This window comes from Triticum aestivum, chromosome 7A, assembly GCF_018294505.1.
Source record: "Triticum aestivum cultivar Chinese Spring chromosome 7A, IWGSC CS RefSeq v2.1, whole genome shotgun sequence".
NCBI lineage: Eukaryota > Viridiplantae > Streptophyta > Magnoliopsida > Poales > Poaceae > Triticum > Triticum aestivum.
Window position 1 is genome coordinate 279546318 of NC_057812.1, and position 24994 is coordinate 279571311.

The following is a 24994-nucleotide window of genomic DNA, read 5'->3' on the forward strand; positions in this document are numbered from 1 at the left end:
ATAGACGGTACATAGACAGATGTATCTCATCTGGAAAACTCTAAAGCAGAAGGCGAATATTGAGCCTTCATTAATATTGAAGGTCTTTGTAACTTTAGGCCAGTGCCTGTGGATGATTGACATTCCATGCTTCGTCCTCTTTAGGAACACTTCAATATTGAATCGTGGGTGTTGTATGAATCCCTTCCTCACCTCCTGACCATACAGGTGGTTTCAGAGGTAATCATCAGTGAACTACTTTGGAAAGGCCTGAAAACAAGGATGTGCATAAATATCTTATCTATATTGGAAATGGGGCAAAGGAATAAAAAAGGCAAGGTATAATAGTTAGTACCATCCTGTAGTGAACTGATGTTTTCTTCATTGTGCAGACAAAGATCTTGTTGTTTTTTGTCACTAATTTCTTTATCCTAACAATCTTTCTGAGTTTCTTGACTTTACTGATATTCATGGACAACTCATTTCCCCATATGCAAAAGGGTCAAACAGTGGGTCAAAAGCTCTGACAGCAGAACGTACATGTGCAAGACCAAATTGTTAAAAAGCTAAATATTAGAATGGTTCTAGCAATTGCACAATAATGTGTTATTAGACAACGGACCATGCACGTGCTAACCTCGATTGTAAACTTCAATGCTTCCCATTGTTTCCCTGCAACACATATAGGGTAGTTAGTCATCAAGTTAAGTAAGGGTTCACGTGCTATCAGTAAAATATGTTGATGAAAAATAATCACATTGCAGAGTCATCAGATTAGTTGAAGCCACACGGAAAACCCATTTATCCAAACCAAGCATGATTAAGAACTAGGAAATATAGCACTTGTATATGTTTCTCATGTATTAAGTGCAACCATATTCGATTTATTCCTCACATGCACAACAATAGAAAATTCTACCCACGACAATTGGACATCGCATTGCAGGATTGAACCAAACAGTTAACTAAACACCACAACAAATGAACCAAACATTAATTGAGCACCACATTGCACAATATAACATACTCCTAATAGAAGATTAGCCAGTTAACCAAACAGTTAACTACAACCAATTGTAGCAATTGTATTTGTTTCTCATGTATTACAGCCAAATTCAAATTATTCCTCACATGGTATACAATAACAGAATGCACCCACAATTTTGTAAAGATAAATTCAATTTATTTCTCACATGGAAGATAATACAAAATTGCAGCCTGAAGAATTTAACATCACATTTGCAGAATTGAACCAAACAGTTAACTGAAGACGACAACTAATTAACAAAACAGTTAATAAGTGAGCACCACACTGCACGACATATAGAACATATACACTAGAGCAACAGATTGCATGGTAAAATTAGATAACACAATTCACTGGAATTTGTGAAGGAAAAGCAGGAGCAGCACACGCAACGGGTAAACCCAGCATTCTTAACCAGCATAGCTAGCAAATGGCAAGGTGCTCCTTGAAGATCTGGGGGTCGGCACGAACGACAGCCATCGCAACCTCATCCGCGTGTGCGGCCGTGACTTCCTTCTCCGCTGCTAAATGCTCCTTGAGGTCCTGGCTATACTGCGTGCACCATGTCTTAGGTCGGTGCTTATTTGGTGGAGGGGTCAGTGATTTGAGTGGAAGGTGTCATGCTCGTGCCGGCGGTAGGGGCATGTGGGATGTGGAAGGAGGAGGAGGATGGGGGTCGGGTGTGGATTACCTGCCTGGATAGGCGAGGCCAATGAGCATGAAGGAGGGTCGTCGGCGAGGAGGCGGCGGCGCTACAAGCAAGCAGTGAAGATTTCAACTTGGAAAGGAAGGTGAAAAGAGGGGAAATGTGGCTTTTGGTAAGGGGAAGGGGGTGGGGAGGTAGATATTTCCACGAAAGCCGAAAATTTTGAATAGCTTCAGCCAAAAACTGGCGCGTAAAATGTCATCAGACACGGTCCCTTATTCAGACACGGTCCGAAGATATTTTGTGCTGCATCTCACACGGTCGGTTATAATAAACTGTGTGGGATCTACTTGATTTTTTGTCTTGATTTGAATTACATAATGGGGTCACAACGGCCATGGATGGTGTTTGAATTGCTAGACCTTTTATCTATAGTGATCATAAAAGAATTGGAATTATTCAGGGTTCGTTTGGACATTTTTATGCATTAAGTGAGTTTTCAATGCATTTATGTGCATAATTCAAATTTGAACTACATGCACATGCTCCAGTGCAAATAAATTCTTTGAAGAATCAAATCTTTGTCCTTGGGTGCATGCTTAGGTCCCATGCAAGAAATGGGAATGAATTTCAAATACCATGGCACTGTTCATTGCCGGCAAAAAATTGAGATGCCTGGCTTTTTAATTCTAGTAAATCCAAAGCTCATATGAAATTCTTGAAACTTGGCATGCTATCATGGAGCGGCATCAACATGCCGTGGTAAATTTTTTGTCCCATTTAGGGCAGGTTTGGGTATATGCTTCTCACAACACGCATGATGGTTTTCGGTAGGGAATGTCCCACCTTTGGGGACGAAACCATATCCATTGCCTCTTATTGCTTTCAAATTTTTTTCTCATGTCAACATAGAACAACATGAGTGTTGTGTGAATTTTTGTGATTTTTTGGGGTTTGTTTGGACATTTTTGTGCATTAACTGAGTTTTCAGTGCATTTATGTGTATAATTCAAATTTGAACTACAAGCACATGCTCTAGTGCATATAAATTGGTTGAAAAGTCAATTTTGTGTCCTTAGGTGCATGCTTAGGTCCCATGCAAGAAATGAGAATGAATTTCAAACACCAGGGCACCATTGATTGCAGGCAAAACATTGAGATGCTTGGTTTTTAAATTCTGGTAAATCCAAAACTCGTCTGAAATTCATGAAACTTGGCATGCTATCATGGAGCGGCATCAACATGCTATGGTACAAATTTTGTCCCATTTGGGGGAGGTTTGGGTATATGCTTCTCACAAACCGGAGCTTCTCACAACAAGCATGATGATTTTCGGTAGGGAACATCCCACCTTTAGGGACGAAACGATATCCATTGCCTCTTATTGCTTTCAATTTTTTTTCTCTTGTAAACATAGAACAACAGGAGTGTTGTGTGTATTTTTTTGATATTTTGGGGTTCGTTTGGACATTTTTATGCATTAAGTGAGTTTTCAATGCATTAATGTGCATAATTCAAATTAGAACTACATGCACATGTCCAGTGTATATAAATTGGTTGAAAAATCAAATTTGTGTCCTTGCGTGCATGCTTAGGTCCCATGCAAGAAATGGGAATGAATTTCAAACACCAGGGCACAGTTGATTGCCGGCAAAACATTGAGATGCCTGGATTTTAAATTCTAGTAAATCCAAAACTCGTCTGAAATTCATGAAACTTGGCATGCTATCATCGAGCGGCATCAACATGCCATGACTCAAATTTTCTCCCATTTGGGGCAGGTTTGGGTATATGCTTCTCACAAACCGGTGCTTCTCACAACAAGCATGATGGTTTTCGGTAAGGAACATCCCACCTTTGGGGACAAAACGATATCCATTGCCTCTTATTGATTTTCATTTTTTTCTCGTGTCAACATAGAACAACAAGAGTGTTGTGTGAATTTTTGTGATTTTTTCGGGTTTGTTTGGACATTTTTTTGGATTAACTGAGTTTTCGATGCATTTATGTGCATAATTCAAATTTGAACTACATGCACATGCTCTAGCGCATATAAATTGGTTGAAAAATCGAATTTGTGTCCTTGGGTGCATGCTTATGTCCCAAGCAAGAAATGGGAATGAAGTACAAACACCAGGGCACCGTTGATTGCCGGCAAAACATTGAGATGCCTGGATTTTAAATTCTAGTAAATCCAAAACTCGTCTAAAATTCATGAAACTTGGCATGCTATCATCGAGCGGCATCAACATGCCGTGGTTCAAATTTTGTCCCATTTGGGGCAGGTTTGTGTATATGCTTCTCACAATAAGCATGATGGTTTTTGGTAGGGAACGTCCCACCTTTGGGGACGAAACGATATCCATTTCCTCTTATTGCTTTCAAATTGTTTTTCTCGTGTCAACATAGAACAACAGGAGTGTTGTGTGAATTTTTGTGATTTTTTGGGGTTTGTTTGGACATTTTTATGCATTAGCGGAGTTTTCAATGCATTTATGTGCATAATTCAAATTTGAACTACATGCACATGCTCCAGTGCATATAAATCAGCAGAAAAATCAAATTTGTGTCCTTGGGTGCATGCTTAGGTCCCATGCAAGAAATGGGAATAAATTACAAAGACAAGGGCACTGTTGATTGCCAGCAAAACATTGACATGCCTGGTTTTTAAATTCTAGTAAATCCAAAACTCCTCTGAAATTCATGAAACTTGGCATGCTATCATGGAGCGGCATCAACATGGCGTGGTACAAATTTTGTCCCATTTGGGGTAGGTTTGGGTATATGCTTCTCACAAACCGGTGCTTCTCACAACAAGCGTGATGGTTTTCCGTGGGGTACATCCCACCATTGGGGACGAAACGATATTCATTGCCTCTTATTGCTTTCAATTTTTTTCTTCTGTCAACATAGAACTAGGGGAGTGTTGTGTGAATTTTTGTGATTTTTCAGGGTTCATTTGGACATTTTTATGCATTAACTGAGTTTTCAATGCATTTATGTGCATAATTCAAATTTGAACTACATGCTCATGCTCTAGTGCATATAAATTGGTTGAAAAATCAAATATGTGTCCTTGGGTGCATGCTTAGGTCCCATGCAAGAAATGGGAATGAATTACAAACACCAAGGCACCGTTGATTGCCGGCAATACATTGAGATGCCTGGTTTTTAAATTCTAGTAAATCCAAATCTCGTCTGAAATTCATGAAACTTGGCATGCTATAACGGAGCAGCATTAACATGCCGTAGTACAAATTTTGTCCCATTTGGGGCAGGTTTGGGTATATGATTCTCACGAACCGGTGCTTCTCACAACAAGCATGATGGTTTTCGGTAGGGTACGTCCCACCTTTGGGGACGAAACGATATCCATTGCCTCTTATTGCTTCCAAATTGTTTTTCTCGTGTCAACATAGAACAACCGGAGTGTTTTGTGAATCTTTTTGATTTTTGGGGTTCGTTTGGACATTTTTATGCATTAACTGAGTTTTCAATGCATTTATGTGCATACTTCAAATTTGAACTACATGCAGAAGCTCCATTGCATATAGATTGGTTGAAAAATCAAATTTGTGTCCTTGGGTACATGCTTATGTCCCATTCAAGAAATGGGAGTGAATTACAAACACCAGGGCACCGTTGATTGCAGGCAAAACATTGAGATGCCAGGTTTTTAAATTCTAGTAAATCCAAAACTCCTCTGAGATTCATGAAACTTGGCATGCTATCATGGAGCGGCATCAACATGCCGTGGTACAAATTTTGTCCCATCTGGGAAAGGTTTGGGTATATGCTTCTCACAAACCGGAGCTTCTCACAAAACCGGAGCTTCTCACAACAAACATGATGGTTTTCGGTAGGGAATGTCCCACCTTTGGGGACGAAACGATATCCATTGCCTCGTATTGCTGTCAATTTTTTTTTCTCGTGTCAACATAGAACAAAGGGAGTGTTGTGTGAATTTTTGTGATTTTATGGGGTTCATTTGGACATTTTTGTGCATTAACTGAGTTTTCAATGCATTGATGTGCATAATTCAAATTTATACTACATGCACATGCTCCAGTGCATATAAATTAGTTGAAAAATCAAATCTGTGTCCTTGGGTGCATGCATAGGTCCCATGCACGAAATGGGAATGAATTTCAAACACCAGGGCACCGCTGATTGCTAACAAAACATTGAGATGCCTGGTTTTTAAATTCTAGTAAATCCAAAACTCGCCTGAAATTCATGAAACTTGGCATGCTATAATGGAGCGGCATCAACATGCCGTGGTTCAAATTTTGTCCCATTTGGGGTAGGTTTGGGTATATGCTTCTCACAAACCGGTGCTTCTCACAACAAGCGTGATGGTTTTCGGTGGGGTACATCCCACCTTTGGGGACGAAACGATATCCATTGCCTCTTATTGCTTTCAAATTTTTTTCTCGTGTCAACATAGAACAACAGGAGTGTTGTGTGAATTTTTTTGATTTTTGGGGTTCGTTTGGACATTTTTATGCATTAACTGAGTCTTCAATGCTTTTATCTGCATAATTCAAATTTGAACTACATGCACATGCTCCATTGCGTATAAATTGGTTGAAAAATCAAATCCGTTTCCTTGGGTGCATGCTTAGGTCCCGTGCAAGAAATGGGAATGAATTTCAAACAGCAGGGCACCATTGATTGCCGGCAAAACATTGAGATCCCTGGTTTTTAAATTCTAGTAAATCCAAAACTCCTCTGAAATTCATGAAACTTGGCATGCTATCATGGAGCGGCATCAACATGCCGTGCTACAAATTTTGTCCCATTTGGGAAAGGTTTGGGTATATGCTTCTCACAAACTGGAGCTTCTCACAAACCGGAGCTTCTCACAACAAGCATGATGGTTTTCGGTAGGGAATGTCCCACCTTTGGGGACGAAATGATATCCATTGCCTCGTATTGCTGTCAATTTTTTTCTCGTGTCAACATAGAACAAAGGGAGTGTTGTGTGAATTTTTGTGATTTTTCGGGGTTCATGTGGACATTTTTATGCATTAACTGAGTGTTGAATGCATTTATGTGCATAGTTCAAATTGAACTACATGCACATGCTCCAGTGCATATAAATTGGTTGAAAAATCAAATCTGTGTCCTTGGGTGCATGCTTAGGTCCCATGCAAGAAATTGGAATGAATTTCATACACCAGGGCACCGCCGATTGCTAACAAAACATTGAGATGCCTGGTTTTTAAATTCTAGTAAATCCAAAACTTGTCTGAAATTCTTGAAACTTGGCATGCTATAATGGAGCTGCATCAACATGTCGTGGTACAAATTTTGTCCCATTTGGGTTAGGTTTGGGTATATGCTTCTCACAAACCAGTGCTTCTCACAACAAGCGTGATGGTTTTCGGTAGGGTACGTCCCACCTTTGGGGACGAAACGATATCCATTGCCTCTTATTGCTTTCAATTTTTTCTCATGTCAACATAGAACAACGGGAGTGTTGTGTGAATTTTTTAGATTTTTGGGGTTCGTTTGGACATTTTTATGCATTAACTGAGTTTTCAATGCTTTTATCTGCATAATTCAAATTTGAACTACATGCACATGCTCCATTGCATATAAATTGGTTGAAAAATCAAATTTGTTTCCTTGGGTGCATGCTGAGGTCCCATGCAAGAAATGGGAATGAATTTCAAACACCAGGGCACCGTTGATTGCCGACAAAACATTGAGATGCCTGGTTTTTAAATTCTAGTAAATCCAAAACTCGTCCGAAATTCATGAAACTTGGCATGCTACCATTGAGTGGTATCAACATGCCGTGGTACAAATTTTGTCCCATTTGGAGCACGTTTGGGTATATGCTTCTGACAACAAGCATGATGGTTTTTGGTAGGGAACGTCCCACCTTTGCGGACAAAACGATATCCATTGCCTCTTATTTCTTTCAATTTTTATTCTCGTGTAAACATAGAACAATAGGAGTGTTGTGTGATTTTTTTTGATTTTTTGGGGTTCGTTTGGACATTTTTATGCATCAACCGAGTTTTCAATGCATATATGTGCATAATTCAAATTTTAACTACATGCAAATGCTCCAGTGCATATAAATTGGTTGAACAATCAAATTTGTGTCCTTGGGTGCATGCTTAGGTCCCATGCAAGAAATTGGAATGAATTTCAAACACCAGGGCACCGTTGATTGCCAGCAAAACATTGAGATGCCTGGTTTTTAAATTCTAGTAAATCCAAAACTCCTCTGAAATTCATGAAACTTGGCATGCTATCATGGAGCGGCATCAACATGCCATGGTACAAATTTTGTCCCATTTGAGACAGGTTTGGGTATATGCTTCTCACAAACCGGTGCTTCTCATAACAAGCATGATGGCTTTCGGTAGGGTACGTCCCACCTTTGGGGACGAAACGATATCCATTTCCTCTTATTGCTTTCAAATTGTTTTTCTCGTGTCAACATAGAACAACAGGAGTGTTGTGTGAATTTTTGTGATGTTTCGGGGTTCGTTTGGACATTCTTATTCATTAACTGAGTTTTCAATGCATTTATGTGCATAATTCAAATTTGAACTACATGCACATGCTCCATTGCATATAAATTGGTTGAAAAATCAAATCTATTTCCTTTGGTGCATGCTTAGGTCCCATACAAGAAATGGGAATGAATTTCAAATTTCTAGTCATATTAAATACAATTTCAATATAAATTTGTATTACGTAAAAACCCAACGAAACATTGCGCGCGCAACAATTAATGAAATTAAAATTTTAAAAATATAGAAATAATATTTTATAAAGTAATTACGTGTTTGGTGCATTTTCATAGTTACTGCCCAGTTTTCATAATTACATCCTATTTATTATTTCTTAAAGCACGTTTTCTTGTTAAGCCTAATGCATCCCTCCTAGGAAAGATTTTTGCAGCCCAGCGGGGCGGAGAATAACAAGTTGACCTTGCCCGGGTATTCCTCAAAAAAAAGTATAGCTGGGCTAGCCATTTTCAGCTTGAATAAAATTAATATCTAGCCTGGGCTAGATGGGCCACAGCCCGCCCAGTTAATACCTTGCTCTCCTCTGAACAACAACAAAAACATCACTCAAGAAAAACTCTGCAGTGCTCACACCTCAAAAAGACAAATACTACTCGAGCTGCTTGGTCCTAGCTGTCGGCCACTCCTTGTGCAATTCTCTCGTTTATTGACTACATAGGTTGACAATGGTGTGGGACTGTGATGTCAGGAAACCAGGAGAAACAAAAAAAATACAATTGTATATAATAAGGAGGCACTTGTGTACGTGCGGCTATGGCCCTGGTGGGTCCCCACTGTCATCCTCTCCAAGTAAAGGCATCTCCTCATTCCTCATGCCGTTGACCATGTTGACAACGCGAGACGGTGGTGCCACGACGAGCGCAACAACTCAACGGATGACGAAGAGGGCCTCACGGGCCCTACGGATGGTCCGATACAGCGCCTGCTGCTCATTCGGGAAGCTAGGATCATAGGGCCACATGTCCACGACGACATTGTTGGTCGCTTGTTCACGAGTGCTCGCTGAGGAGACGGAGGTTGCATCACAGGTCCTCCTGCGCTAGTAGCTCTTCCGCCATTAGGGCGTCGAAGTGGGCCGCACCTGCTCTATGGTGAACACGGCATGAACCGGCTTGGACAGTGGCGCCGGCTCCTGATCGGAAGCTACGTCCATCGCCTAATTGCCGTCGCTCAGCTCGGCGAACTCGCTGGCGAGGCAGCATGTCCGGCTGCTAGACCGACCCACTGCCAAGCACGAGTCTGACTGCCCTGGCCCACCTAGACCGCCTCCCTCGCTCGCGCGCACTTTCTGCCTGAGTTGGTCAGCGCCGCCCGCCCCGCTTCCGGGTGCAGGCGATTGCTCCGCCTTTAAACGACACAAGTGTCGTCCGTCCGTTCGTCTGCCGCCCACATTAATGATACACAGTTGCCGAGGCGGCTCCTCCGGTGCCACACGTCCGTCCCGTAGTCGCCCACCATTGCTATATAAACTGCTGCGTCGGCCATAGCCACAGTCATCCGCCTCCGTTCCATTTCTCCTATCCACACCACTACTGCCCATTATGGCTTCCTCGCGCTCCAGCGCTCTTCGGGATGGGCGGACGATGGACCACAAGGATATGGCAGCCATTGTTGTCGACTGCCTGGCCGGCAGGCAGCCAGAGGACGACGACGTCCCAATGGAGAACATGGTAGTCGACGATCCGGCTCCAACCCCCTCCTACGCGCCATCCTCGCCGGTGCATTGCACCATGACCTTCAGCGAGGCCCGTTCCCAATACATGGACACGGTGAGGCAGAAGCGTGAGGGGCAGTTTTGGGAGGCGCAGGCCGACGCCGCCTACAACCACCATCTCCTCCAGGAGCACCTGCAGGCGGAGGAGCAGATCGCCGAGGAGCGGGCGGAGCAGGAGGCGCTGCTCGACTCGTACCGCTACGCCCGCGAGGGCCGCCTCGAGCGCTAGCGGAACCGCATGCGGGTGGCGGAGGGTGTAGCCGCCTACAAAGAGGGCGATGAAGTGGGCGAGGCACTGTTTGGCGAGACCGAGGATGAGGTAGAGGACAATGCTGGCTCCGATGAGTCCCCGCTCCGCTGGCGTCGACGAGGCCCTGCTCCGCCGAGGCCCCACAACGCCAACAACGAGGCAGAGGACACCGCCGGCTCCGCCGAGGCCCCGCCCCGCTAGCACCGAGGCGGAGGCCCTACTCCGCCGAGGCCCCGTGGCGCCAACAACGAGGCAGAGGACACCGCCGACTCCGCCGAGGCCCCGCACCGCCGGCACCGAGGCGGAGGCCCTACTTCGCCGAGGCCCTGCCTCACCAACAATGAGGCAGAGGACATCACCGGCTCAGCCGAGGCCCCACCCTGTCAGCAATGAGGGGGAGGATTTCCCCCGCTCCGCCGAGGGGCCGCCCCGCCGGCAATGAGATAGAGGACATCACCGGCTCCGTCGAGGCCCCGCCCCGCTGCCAACGAGGCCGTGCCATGCAGAAAATGAGGAAGAGTAGAGCACGGTGGGTCGCCACCGGTCAGGTCCAAGTAAGACCACCGCTGCTACCCTCCGGTTGAAGCCAAGCTAGGCGGGTTGACCAATGATGGCCGATTAGTTTCTTGGCACCGACGCGGAGTCGGAGAGCTATGTTGGAGAATGATGCTGCTTCAGTTACTTAACTGCGGGTGTTGTTGGGTCACTAGCATATGGGCCCAAGAGGCATCTGGCCCACATGTAAGTGACACAACTACACCTGCTGTTATGTCACTGAAGCTTAGTCCCCTGGAGAAGAAGCGTCTGTTCAGCTCGGCCGGACAGAGGTGCTACGGTGAATTATTTATACCTCCAGTGCACCCCTTTTTAGTTGAAGAATGAATGAAATGTAATGAAATCCGGCAGTGTATGAACGAATTTAGTCCGATTTGTTTGAATTCTTGTATCACTGGCATTGGATGAATATGCAAAACAATACTTAATAGCATTATTCCCAGGGTGATCACCTCATTTGCAACAGTTTCACATGTACTCCCTCTGGTCCTTTTTAGTCCGTATATAAGTTTTGTCTGAAGTCAAAGTATCTCTACTTTGACCAATCTTATAGAAAAAATTATCAACATTCACAATGTAAAATCAACTGACTTGAAAGAAATCTAATATGTGAAGTAAAAAGGAATAGAGGGAGTACAAAATTTAGTGTTCCTGTACATTGCAATCAACATACAGGCCTGACAATTCATAGAGAACATTCAAAACAATCGATGATTATGCATCTCAGCGATTCACATGTCAGAGCCAATATTTACTTCACAACTAAGGAATAAAGAAAAATCGATCGATGCTGCTAACAGCAAAGGCGTCCCGTTCGAAAATAACAAACGCATGTCTTCTTGCTAACATCAATGAGCAAAGTTTGACAAGGTTGTCCCATTCCAAAATGTCAAATGTGTGTTGTTTTGCGTACATCAATGAGCAAACTTTGACAAGGTTTTCCCATTCCAAAATATCAAATGCCTATGATTGTGGAATGGTCAGGGATTGCCATCAGTTCGTACATTGACATGGCACCTCATTCTAAATAAACCAGCTATTCTTTTTGTGCAGTTCCACCAAAATCAACCAAATTCATGTGTAGCTAGTATGATTTCGCCTTTATATGTTGCATGCCTTGAACATATCGGCACCTCCTTTCTTGTGGTGGAAATGAATGATTCGAGAATATTCGATGTATTCGTGAACATTTTGTGCAGTTCCCATTGAAATCAAGCTGAGCACGCATGTTTGCATAAATACAAAAAAGTGATTAGTATAAAGCAAATTTTACTATGAATTGACAGTTTAAACAGTCAACCAACATGATCCATGCAGAGCACACATTAAAAAAAATGGAACTCACTGGAAGGAATCATAAAACAACATTGTACTGGCCATCACAACAACAAAGATGGAGATCCGTGAGTCCTTCTGAGATGTAGTTAGTTTGTTCTTGTGGGCAATAATGTAACCATCCTTCAACTACTCCCTTCTTAAGAAGGGAGGCTTGGCTTCTTTATCCTAGCATAATCGGAACTACGCACTTCACGTACTCCATATTATTCTTCAAAGGAGGATGATCCTGTTGTGCAAAGACAAGAGAACAACTAAATGCTAGCATCCCGTTTGCTCGAAAAAAGGAAAGAAAATATTTAAAACAACACAGATGAAGCACTTCTCAAGGACAATACCACTTTCTCATGACAGTATCTAAGCAGTAGCACAACACCAATAGAGATGACAAAGCTCAATCATATGGATGAAATCCGTGGGCAAGTACCAACCTTTTTCAGGAGGCTTATTGTGTAGAGCATACAGATCAAGCACTTCCCCGGAACCATCTGTTGTTATCTACTATGGTTGCCATGCTTACTATATACTCCTCGATTAGTTTAATGTTTCCAACATCTTCTTGTGCAGTTCCACTAAAATATATGGTATCTTCAAGAAGATCCCTGTTTGCACAAGTACATATAATTACATATTATATTAAGAGTGGCATCAAATCAGTGGCAAAACAATTGCTCGTTCCAGCCATAGCAATAAATTAAGATGCAAAACTATATCATTACTTGTGTCATCACAGTTCCAGTGCTTCATTATAGAACTGGGAGTTGATTTTTGTTTTTCTTTTGCTTGTTCTTCCCCTTCATCACTTGGTTCAATAACAGACAAGCTTTGCCTTCAATGTAAGATTTGGCATGTCAATTAGGGAGCACAAGTATAGCACTAAACAACGACGTTAATTTTCAGATGAAAGTGGCAAAATACTGGCCAACGGTTGTGAAATATCCTTATCTTGCCTCAATGGGATATTATGGTGCACATACAGATTGGAAGTCTTGTCTCCATTTATGCAGTTCCCTAAAATCAAGCAACATTAGCGTACAAGTAGCACAACATATGAAAGCACACTACACAATCATGTGAAAGAAGGCTAGTACTGACCTCTCATGACACGGAATTCAAACAACTCACACGAAGAAGATCTGAACCAAATTTGCTAACACAGATAGGAAGTAAGATCTCCTCTTGTGCAGTTCCACTAAGATCAAGCAATCAAGCAACATTGTCGGTGTGACATTTTGGTTGAACTGCACAAAACACTCTTAAAACAAAAGTGTTTTGTGCAGTGCAACAAAAGGTCACAATAGCAACGAGGTGAAGTAGATAACCCTGTTTACACAGAGGTGAAAAGGAAACAGCTAGTGGTCAATAATGGTGGATAAAACAGAAGCCAACAAACAGAAGCATCGAACTTATCTAAATGGGAAAGAAAGAAAGACAGTAGCATTTCTCAAATGGGGGCATTGATTAATATTAACAGAGAGATTATATTAACAATAAAATTCGTTAAACATGTAATCTGCTTTTAACTATGGCATTGCATCAATTTTCCAGCGGCATTATTAGAGGGTGTTTGTTTACAGGGACATTTTGGTGTAGGGACTAAAAAAGTCTGTGTCAGTCCCATCTAAACCAAATAGGATGGACTTTTAGGGACTAAAGAAAGAAGACCCAGAGGGAGAGTCTTTTGGGACTTTTTCCAATAGTTGCCTCTGCCCCGCATCGGAACTTGTCTCTATTAGTTCATTACCAGGGGTAACATGGTATTTTAGCATGTCATTTAATAACCTCTAGTCCATGTTTAGTCCCTGGAACCAAGCAGGTACTCCCTCCATTCCAAAATAGATGACTCAACTTTGTACTAACTTTAGTACAAAGTTAGTACAATCTTGGGTCATCTATTTTGGAACAGAGAGAGTAGGGACTAGGGAGTTTTTAACCAAACAGGGCCTTAGATTAACAACAACTAAAGAGTTGCATGGGACAGTGGACGCATCAGCACCATGTGCATCTACCAATGTATGAAGGGGTGATGCACAGTCTGTTGCAACAAAGAACAAAAACAACCAAGGAGCATATTTGTGTTGGTCCCAATTTTGTTATATTTAGACACCTTTCCTATGTGAGCCCAGAAAATCTAGTCCCGCTCAAACTCTACAACATTTTCCCCCAAAACAAAAGATCAGTTTGTTACATATGTGCTTACTGCATTTGTCATTGTTTCCCCTTTTGACCAACGTAGGTGCTGGATAGCCAGTCTATACTAGTACTTCCCCCCTTCCTTTCCTCTTTGAACCACGTCCTAGATTCATGCTATACAACTTTCCCCACTACTTTCCTGTTTGATCCAACACCTAGATTGAAGTGTAGAAGCGGAAAAAGCCCACCTGCAGCTAGAGCAATGCATGTGGAATAAGTAAATTATACCTTACGGTTCTTGGGGTGTGGTTCGGTGGGCGACCGGAGGCCGTTCGGCCCACACTATGTACGGCGGCGAGGAAGAAGGGGTCGGAGGCCCACCCGCGCCTCTGCTGGGTGAAAGAGAACATCTGCGCCGGTAGTGGATTCCCTCCCTCGCTGACAGCGACAGCGTTAAGCCTCCTTCCGTTCCCGGCGGAAGGATCCTGCCGGCTCTTTGACCAGCAGTGAGGGGAGAGAGAGATAAACCAACAAAGTCTTGTTTAGATCTCGAGAGGGTGAGAGAGTGTGAAGAGAGCAACTACAAGTGCTGAGGCTCCAGCGTGTATATATATACTGGAGAGAGAGTGTGAAGAGTGCAAACCCTATAAAACAAGCGCCGAGGCTGTAGCGTATACGTGATGAGGTGATTATACGGTCACTATGAGATCGTATAGCTCTATATCCATCCATCTTGACCAGTCAAGGAATCCTCCTGGCACTACCCCAGATCACTTTATCTCTCTGTCATGCGGGGCCTACCTGTCATTGGGTGGAAGAAAGAAGTCAAACAAAAACAAAATTATGCTCAAGTGTAGTTATCGAAACTGAGACCTCAAGTTTGATGAGAGAATAGGCTAACCAGCTACACCACCCTCACGTTATGTTTAACGAGAGGAAAATAACCTTTAATACATTCTTGCATTCGTGTGACAAGCATGCCATGTTTTTTTGTGTGGGAGTCATTGGGATTTAAATCATAATCGTGTCATGTGGCTTTGGTGGTAAGGTCTTTTGGGATTTAAAGCAGTGTTGGTAGTACAGAAATAATGCAGCCTTAGTCACCTTACTTTTCTCCATGTAGTATGTTGGGTCCCACCAGTCAGAGGGTGAAACAAACAAATTAATAAGAAAAAGTAAAAGCGCCAGCGGTGTATCTTACCTCACACATCTCGCTATTTCCCGTGAACATTGTCCAATTGATCCCTCTGTTCACTCACGTACTATTTTAAGTGAATCCTTATTATAACATGCACACAATTTTGGGCACTTGTATTCGACCTAGGTCAGTGTGCCACCGTATCTCGTACTACTCCCTCCGTCTAGGTGTAATAAGTCACATTAGAAGGTGTAGCGGGAACAAGGTGCAAGCAGATTTTTTTTCGAAATGAGGTGCAAGCAAATTGGAGGAGAAGGAGAAACTTGACACGTCCTTCCTCCAATCAAAGCCCTGATTTATCTCTCTAAATTCAACAATTAATCACAACAACTAAGAGATGTCGTTTTAGCTACCATGCAGGGCCACATATTAACTCGCATGCATCAACACGTAGTTGTGCTCCATGCATTGGGTTTCCGGGGGGAGATAACAAGGCAGAGTAAGGAGCGTTTGTTACATTGCTAGGCTGGTCATTGTGGTGAGTAACTTGTACTAGTAACATGCATATGTTACTAGTCTATGTTACTACTTTCATGGTAGGTAGTAACATATGGATGGTAACATGCTTTGGTCCGGTACTCTATTAAAAGGAGGCCTTAATATCCCTTAGTTTCCAATAGGACCCCATTGCTGCGGGAGGGTAGGACAAAAGATGTCATGCAAGTTCTTTTCCATAAGCACGTATCACTATATTTGGAATACATGCCTACATTACATTGATGAACTGGAGCTAGTTCTGTGTCACCCTATGTTATAACTATTGCATGAGCAATCGCATCCGACATAATTATCCATCGCTGATCCATGGCCTATGAGATTTCCACATATTGTTCTTCGCTTATTTACTTTTCCATTGCTAATGTTACAATCACTATAAAACCAAAACTATTACTTTTTCTACTGTTACCGCTACTATCATATTACTTTGCTAATAAATACTTTGTTGTAGATATTAAGTTTCTAGGTGTGGTTGAATTGACAACTCAGCTTCTAATACTTGAGAATATTCTTTGGCTCCCCTTGTGTCGAATCAATAAATTTGGGTTGAATACTCTACCCTCAAAAACTGTTGTGATCCCCTGTACTTGTGGGTTATCACCCGCGCGGGTGTGGTTGGGAAAGAGACGGGAGTACGTGCGCCGTGTGTGCACCTCTTCTCTTCGTGCACGTCCCCCACCTACGTGGGTGTGTGAGAGAGAGATACAAACCTAGACAGATGGCATGTGCGTTCGTGAGTGTTGCTTGTTTTGGGGGGTGGTGATTTCGTGAATGTATTTGTGGGAATATGTGTCGATGACATCTCAAACAAAATTTTGCATGCAATGTGTGTGAAATAGAGGCATATCCATATCATATAGAGAGGGCCAGAGGGGGCGATCCATGAGAAGAGAGGGAGGGGTCATAGATATCGATAGACTTGAAGAGAGGATCAAGTGGGTGGGTGCGACATGGATGAAGAGAGCCATCGAAATTGTGTATGTGCAAGTCAAAGATATAGGGCGACTGACCTACCAGAACATCAGAGGGCACATGGCAAGTTTGTGTGTGGTAGGGAGACATGACTAGAGCGCACGATGTATCGGTGTGTGTGTGGGGGGGTGGTGGTGGTGAAGGAAATATGCCCTAGAGGCAATAATAAAGTTGTTATTTATATTTCCTTATATCATGATAAATGTTTATTATTCATGCTAGAATTGTATTAACCGGAAACTTAGTACATGTGTGAATACATAGACATACATAGTGTCACTAGTATGCCTCTACTTGACTAGCTCGTTGAATAAATGATGGTTATGTTTCCTGACCATAGACATGAGTTGTCATTTGATTAATGGGATCACATCATTATAGAATGATGTGATCGACTTGACCCATCTGTTAACTTAGCACGATGATCATTTAGTTTCTTGCTAATGCTTTCTCCATACCTTATACATGTTCCTATGACTATGGGATCATGCAACTCCCGAATACCAGAGGAACACTTTGTGTGCTACCAAACGTCACAACGTAACTGGGTGATTATAAAGGTGCTCTACAGGTGTCTCCGATGGTGTTTGTTGAGTTGTCATAGATCGAGATTAGGATTTGTCACTCCGATTGTCGGAGAGGTATCTCTGGGCCCTCTTGGTAATGCACATCACTATAAGCCTTGCAAGCAATGTAACTAATGAGTTAGTTACGGGATGATGCATTACAAAACGAGTAAAGAGACTTGCCGGTAACGATATTGAACTAGGTATTGAGATACCGACGATCGAATCTCGGGCAAGTAACATACCAATGACAAAGGGAACAACGTATATCGTTATGCGGTTTGAACAATGAAGATACTTGTTGAATATGTGGGAGCCAATATGAACATCCAGGTTCCTCTATTGGTTACTGACCGGAGACGTGTCTCGATCATGTCTACATAGTTCTCGAACTCGTAGGGTCCGCACGCTTAACATTCGGTGACGATCGGTATTATGAGTTTCTGTGTTTTGATATACTGAAGGTAGTTTGGAGTCCCGAATGTGATCATGGACATGACGAGGAGTCTCGAAATGGTCGAGACATAAAGATTGATATATTGGACGACTATATTCGGACACCGGAAGTATTCCGGGTGACTTCAGAGAAAACGGGAGTACCGGAGGGTTACTGGAACCCCCGCAGGAGAACTAATGGGTCACATGGGCCTTAGTGGAGAGAGAGAGGGCTGGCCAGAGCAGGCCGCGTGCCCCCTTCCCCTCTAGTCCGAATTGTACTAGGGAAGGGGGGCGGTGCCCCCCTTTCCTTCTCCCCTCCTCCTTCCTTTCCCCCTCCTAGTAGGAGTAGGAAAGGGGAGTCCTACTCCTACTAGGAGGAGGACTCCTCCTCTCCTGGTGCGCCCCAAGGGCCGACTGGCCTCCCCCCGCTCCTTTATATACAGGGGCAGGGGGCACCCTAGAACACACAAGTTGATTGTTTCTAGCCGTGTGCAGTGCCCCCCTCCACCATAATCCACCTCAGTCATATCATAGCGGTGCTTAGGCGAAGCCCTGTTTCGGTAGCATCATCATCACTGTCATCACCCTGTCGTGCTGATGAAGCTCTCCCTCGACACTCTGCTGGATCATGAGTTTGTGGGACGTCACCAAACTGAACGTGTGCAGATCACTGAGGTGTCGTACTTTCAGTACTAGGATCGGTCAATCATGAAGACGTACGACTACATCAACCGCGTTGTCATAAGGCTTCTGCTTACGGTCTATGAGGGTACATAGACGAAACTCTCCCCTCTCGTTGCTATGCATCACCATGACTTGCGTGTGCGTAGGATTTTTTTTTGAAATTACTGTGTTACCCAACAATGGCATCCGAGCCAGGTCTATGCGTAGATGTTATATGCACGAGTAGAACACAAAGAAGTTGTGGGCGTGGGTATAAACATATTTCTTGTCGTCACTAGTTGATTCTTGATTCGGCGGTATTGTTGGATGAAGCGGCTCAGACCGACATTATGCGTACGCTTACCGAGACTGGTTCTACCGACGTGCTTCGCACACAGGTGGCTAGTGGGTGTCTGTTTCTTCAACTTTAGTTGAATCGGATACAATGAACATGGTTCTTTCTGAAGATCAAAAAGCAATCACTATACCGTGTTGTGGTTTTTGATGCGCAGGTAAGAACGGTTCTTACTCAGCCTGTAGCAGCCACGTAAAACTTGCAACAACAAAGTAGAGGACGTCTAACTTGTTTTTGTAGGGCATGTTGTGATGTGATATGGTCAAGACGTGATGAGATATAAATTGTTGTATCAGATGATCATGTTTTGTTAAAGTTATCGGCAACTAGCAAGAGACTTATGGTTGTCTCTTTATTGCATAAGATGCAAGCGCCATATAATTGCTTTACTTTATCGCTATGCGATAGCAATAGTTGCAAAAGCAATAGTTGGTGAGACGACCATCTGACGACACGTTGATAGAGATCAAGATGATGGAGATCATGGTGTTATGCCGGTGACGATAGAGATCATGATGGTGTTTTGGAGATGGATCTCAAAGGCACAAGATGATGATGGCCATATCATGTCACATATTTTGATTGCATGTGATGTTTATCCTTTATGTATCTTATTTTGCTTAGTTCGGCGGTAGCATTATAATATGATCTCTCACTAAATTTCCAGGTATAAGTGTTCTCCCTGAGTACGCACTGTTGCGACAGTTCGTCATGCCGAGACACCACGTGATGATCGGGTGTGATAAGCTCTATGTTCACATACAACAGGTGCAAGCCAGTTTTGCACACGCGGAGTACTCGGGTTAAACTTGATGAGCGCAGCATATGCAGATATGGCCTCAGAACACTGGAGACCGAAAGGTCGAGCATGAACCATATAGTAGATATGATCAACATAGTGATGTTCACCATTGAAAACTACTCCATCTCATGTGATGATCGGACATGGTTTAGTTGATTTGGATCACGCCATATCATTTAGATGACTAGAGGGATGTCTATCTAAGTGGGAGTTCTTAAGTAATATGATTAATTGAACTTTAATTTATCATGCACTTAGTCCTGATAGTATTTGCATATCTATGTTGTAGATCAATAGCTTGCGATGTAGCTCCCCGTTTATTTTTTTGATATGTTCCTAGAGAAAAATAAGTTGAAAGATGATAGTAGCAATGATGCGGACTAGGTCCATGATCTGAGGATTATGCTCATTGCTACACAGAAGAATTGTGTCCTTGATGCACCGCTAGGTGACAGACCTATTGCAGGAGCAGATGCACACGTTATGAACATTTGACAAATCTCAGTATGATGACTTCTTAATAGTTTAGTGCACCATGCTTTACGGCTTAGAACCGGGACTTCAAAAATGTTTTGAACGCCACGGAACATATAAGATGTTCTAAGAGTTGAAATTGGTATTTCATACTCATGCCCGGCCGCATCGAGAGGTATAAGACCTCTGACAGTACTTTGCCTACAAGGTGGAGGAGAATAGCTCAACCAGTGAGCATGTGCTCAGATTGTCCGGGTACTACAATTGCTTGAATCAAGTGGGAGTTAATCTTTCAGATACGATAGTAATTGATAAAGTCCTCTAGTCACTATCACCAAGTTACTAGAACTTAGTGATGAACTATAATATGCAAGGGATGACGAAAGTAATTCCAAAGCTCTTCGCGATGCTGAAATCGGTGAAGGTGGAAATCAAGAAATAGCATCAAGTGTTGATGGTTAACAAGACCACTAGTTTCAAGAAAAGGGCAAAGGGAAAGAAAGAGGAACTTCAAAGAAGATAGGCAAGCAAGTTGCCACTCCCATGAAGAAGCTCAAAGCTAGACCCAAGCCCGGAACTGAGTGCTTCTACTTCAAAGGAAATGGTTACTTGAAGTGGAAATGCCCTAGATACTTGGCGGATAAGAAGGATGGCAAAGTGAACAAAAGTATATATTTGATATACATGTTATTGATGTGTACTTTACTAGTGTTTATAACAACACCTCAGTATTTGATACTGGTTCAGTTACTAAGAGTAGTAACTCGAAACAAGAGTTGCAAAATACACAGAGACTAGTTAAGGGCGAGGTGATGATGTGAGTTGGTAGTGATTCCATGGTTGATAAGGTCACCATCGCACACTCTCTTTACCTTCGGGATTAGTATTGAACCTAAAATAAATGTTATTTGGTGTTCGTAAAGCATAATATGATTCCATCATGTTTATTGAAGTACGATTATTCATTTATGTCAAGGATAATTGTTATTCTATTTACATGAATAAAACCTTCTGAGGTCATACGCCCAAGGTGAATGGTTTACTGAATCTCGATCGTAGTAATACACATATTCATAATATTGAAGCCGAAAGATGCAAAGTTAATAATGATAGTGCAACTTATATGTGGCATTGTCGTTTAGGTCATATTGGTGTAAAGCACATGAAGAAACTCCATGCTGATGGGCTTTTGAAATCACTTGATTATGAATAATTTGATGCTTGCCAACCATGCCTCGTGGGCAAGATGGCTAAAACTCCGTTCTCGAAACAATGGAGCAAGCAACTGACTTATTGGAAATAATACATACTGATGTATGCAACCCGATGAGTGTTGAGGCTCGCGGCGGGTATTGTTATTTTCTGATCTTCACAGATGATTTGGGAAGATATGGGTATATCTACTTGATGAAACATAAGTCTAAAACATTTAAAAAGTTCAAACAATTTCAGAGTGAAGTGGAAAATCATCGTAACAAGAAAATAAAGTTTCTGTGATCTGATCGTGGAGGAGAATATTCGAGTTACGAGTTTGGTCTTCATTTGAAACAATGCGGAATAGTTTTGCAACTCACGCCACCTGGAACACCAGAGCATAATGGTGTGTCCGAACATCATAACCATACTTTATTAGATATGGTGCAATCTATGATGTCTCTTACCGATTTATCACTATCGTTTTGGGGTTATGCATTAGAGACATCTGCATTCACATTAAATAGGTCACCATCTAAATCCGTTGAGACAACTCCATATGAACTGTGGTTTAGCAAGAAACCTAAGCTGTCGTTTCTTAAAGTTTGGGGCTATGATGCTTATGTGAAAAAGTTTCAACCTGATAAGCTCGAACCCAAATAGGAGAATTGCGTCTTCATAGAATACCCAAAGGAAACTGTTGGGTACACCTTCCATCACAGATCCGAAGGCAAGATATTCGTTGCTAAGAATGGATCCTTTCTAGAGAAGAAGTTTCCCTCAAAAGAAGTGATTGGGAGGAATGTAAAACTTGATGAGGTAATTATACCTTCTCCCTAATTGGAAAGTAGTTCATCACAGAAATCTGTTCTAGTGATTCCTACACCAATTAGTGAGGAAGTTAATGATGATGATCATGAAACTTCAGATCGAGTTACTACTGAACCTCGTAGGTCAACCAGAATACGTTCCGCACCAGAGTTGTTGGGGATATAACTATTAGGTATGAACCGCCCAAGAGGGGCCGGGTTATACCTATGGCGATTCATGAAGCCCAAGACAGCTCTGGAAGATGGCAGTTCAGTTAAGGGCCCAAGGCCCAAAGGCGATTCAAGGCTTGTAGAGATAAACCGCCATATGTACATAACTTGTATTGTACGGCAGGGATAGTTAGAGACCGAGCCGGACACTATTTATGAGCCGACCGGGACTCTGTGAGCCGCTGGGCATCGACCTCTGTATATAAAGGGAGGACCCGGCAGCAGTTGAGGGAAGGAAGATCAGATCAAAAGCTGGGTCAAGCGGATTCGCTCCCTAGTAATCGAAACATAAGCAATACCACCTCCAACTGGATTAGGCCTTTACCTTCACCCCAAGGGGCCGAACCAGTATAAACCCTCATGTCCTTTGTCCCGTTTTAACCCCTTTAAGCTTCCTAGTTGTGATGGCTCCACGATTAAGTCCTTTCACTATGACATTTGCCGCGAAAATTCCACGATAGTTGGCGCCCACCATGGGGCCCGCGCATGGTGGATTTGAGTTCTTGAAGGGCAGCTTTGAAGGGCTCAAGGTATATGCTGTGGGCCGGATGACCAAGAGTCGTCGCGGCAAGCTCTACATCGATGACACAGGCTGGGGCCCCGACGCCGGCTCAATTGAGTACGGGTACCGGGTCCTCTTTGGCGGAATCCACATCTTCATCGGTCAGATCGGCGAGCCGGGCCCTGAGCCGGACATCTACACCGACATCGTCGAGACGGCTCAGCGTGTGAAACCCGCCCGGGCTCAACCCACCATGAAGTGTGCCTTCATGGTATGCATCCATGGAGGGGAATTTTCTGAAGGATCTGTGCATGGCGCTGAGATCACCATCTACTCTGATGGTGAGTCATCCCCGGGTGAGATGGATTCGTTGTATCAACTGCAAGACGGCGGGCTTGGGGGTTGTTGCGATGGTAGTAGTATTCCGGACCCCTTTGAGCCGCTGAGCAGAGCAGGGATCTTCATGGCTGGCATGCAACCCGTTCAAAACTCTACGGCTGCGGTAGCGATAACCTCCGGGTCAGCGGCAGCCGGGGCAGGAGGCCCTGTGTGCCTGCCGGCTCAGGTGCTGATGGAACTCATGGATAGGATAACAGCCTTGTTAACTGCCGTGGTTAATCTGGCGGATCAGGCTCAACATGATGCAGAAGTGGCACGGTTACGTGAGGAGGTAGCACAAGCCAAGGAAAACCATGCAGTGGAGGACGTCAGGATGGCCATAGAGTGGGCGGCTTTGGATGCTCGAGCGCAGCAGCTTCAATGAGAGGCTTTCCAGCTTACAATGGATTCGAATGCATCAAATGAGGTCATGAGGAGAAGGCAACAAAAGGCTCAATCTCGCCTGCCTCTGACTTATGAACCTAGAAACCTCTTCTACACACCCTGTGCAGGCCCCAGTAACCCGCCGGAGCTAAACCGGGTTGCAACACCCGGGGCTGGGACGCCGGTTCAACCACGGGTGATGGAACCTCCTCGTATGAATACTGCTCCACCTCATTATGTACCAACACAACTGGGTCATTATTCTAACCCTTTGGAGAACATGATTGCTGTGACGACGCGATTGGCGGCTCTCCCAATGGAGGGCGACTCTCCAACAACGATTGAAACCCGAAGGGTCAGAGAACTTCTTTAGACGGCTCTGGCGCAGCAGGAGGCATATTCTTATAGTCGAGACAGGGTTCATTCGACCCCTCGCCCAAGCCGGAGCCCAAGTTAAGCAGGCACATAGATTCAGCAGCCATTTCAAGCAACGCCTGGCGCTATGACTAGCCGTGCAGGCATGACCCGACGCGTGATGGAGCTCCTAACTTGGTTGACCAGGACAGGATACGCCAAGAGGCTAAGCAAGCGGCTCAGCGAGCGGCTTACCAGTCTTTTTCGGTTTATCCGACGACTTCTATTGAGGAAGGTGTGACCACGAGGACTGGAGGTGTCCCTTGCTTGGTACCGGCTCTGCGTAATGAGTGTTTGACTAAGGATTTCATGGGGCCTCGAAAGGTGCCTAATTACACGGCCGATTTACAGCCCGGGGCATGTATTGAAAGTTATGAGATGGCGATGGAACTACCGGAGGTCAGTGACGCTGCAATGGCCAAGTACTTCACCATGATGTTGGATGGGACGGCCCGCACTTGGTTAAAGGGGCTGCCACCTAATTCCATTAGTTCATGGGCAGAGTTAAAGGCCTGGTTTATTCAGAACTTCAGAGACACATGCAAGCAGCCCATGTCAATTGTGGATTTGACTAATTGCAAGCAAGAGGAAGGTGAGTCCATGACCCATTGGGTGCGCTGGGTCAAAACCATAATACATTCATCTGATAAGATGGATGCCGGCTCTGCGGTCTTAATGTTGGAGAAAAATTGTCGTTTTACGCCTCTGAAACATAAGCTGGGGCGGCTCAAGCACGATTGTAATGACATGGGTCAGCTAATGGCGGCTCTAGTCAAGTATGCCGACTCTGATAGTACCAAGGATCCCGAGTCTGATGTTGAGAAGACAAGGAAGGGAAAGAAGAACGACAATGCCAAGGGTCATCAGCATAACCCGACGAATCAAGGAGGCAATAATAAATGTAAGGCTGACGGTAGCTCAGAGTT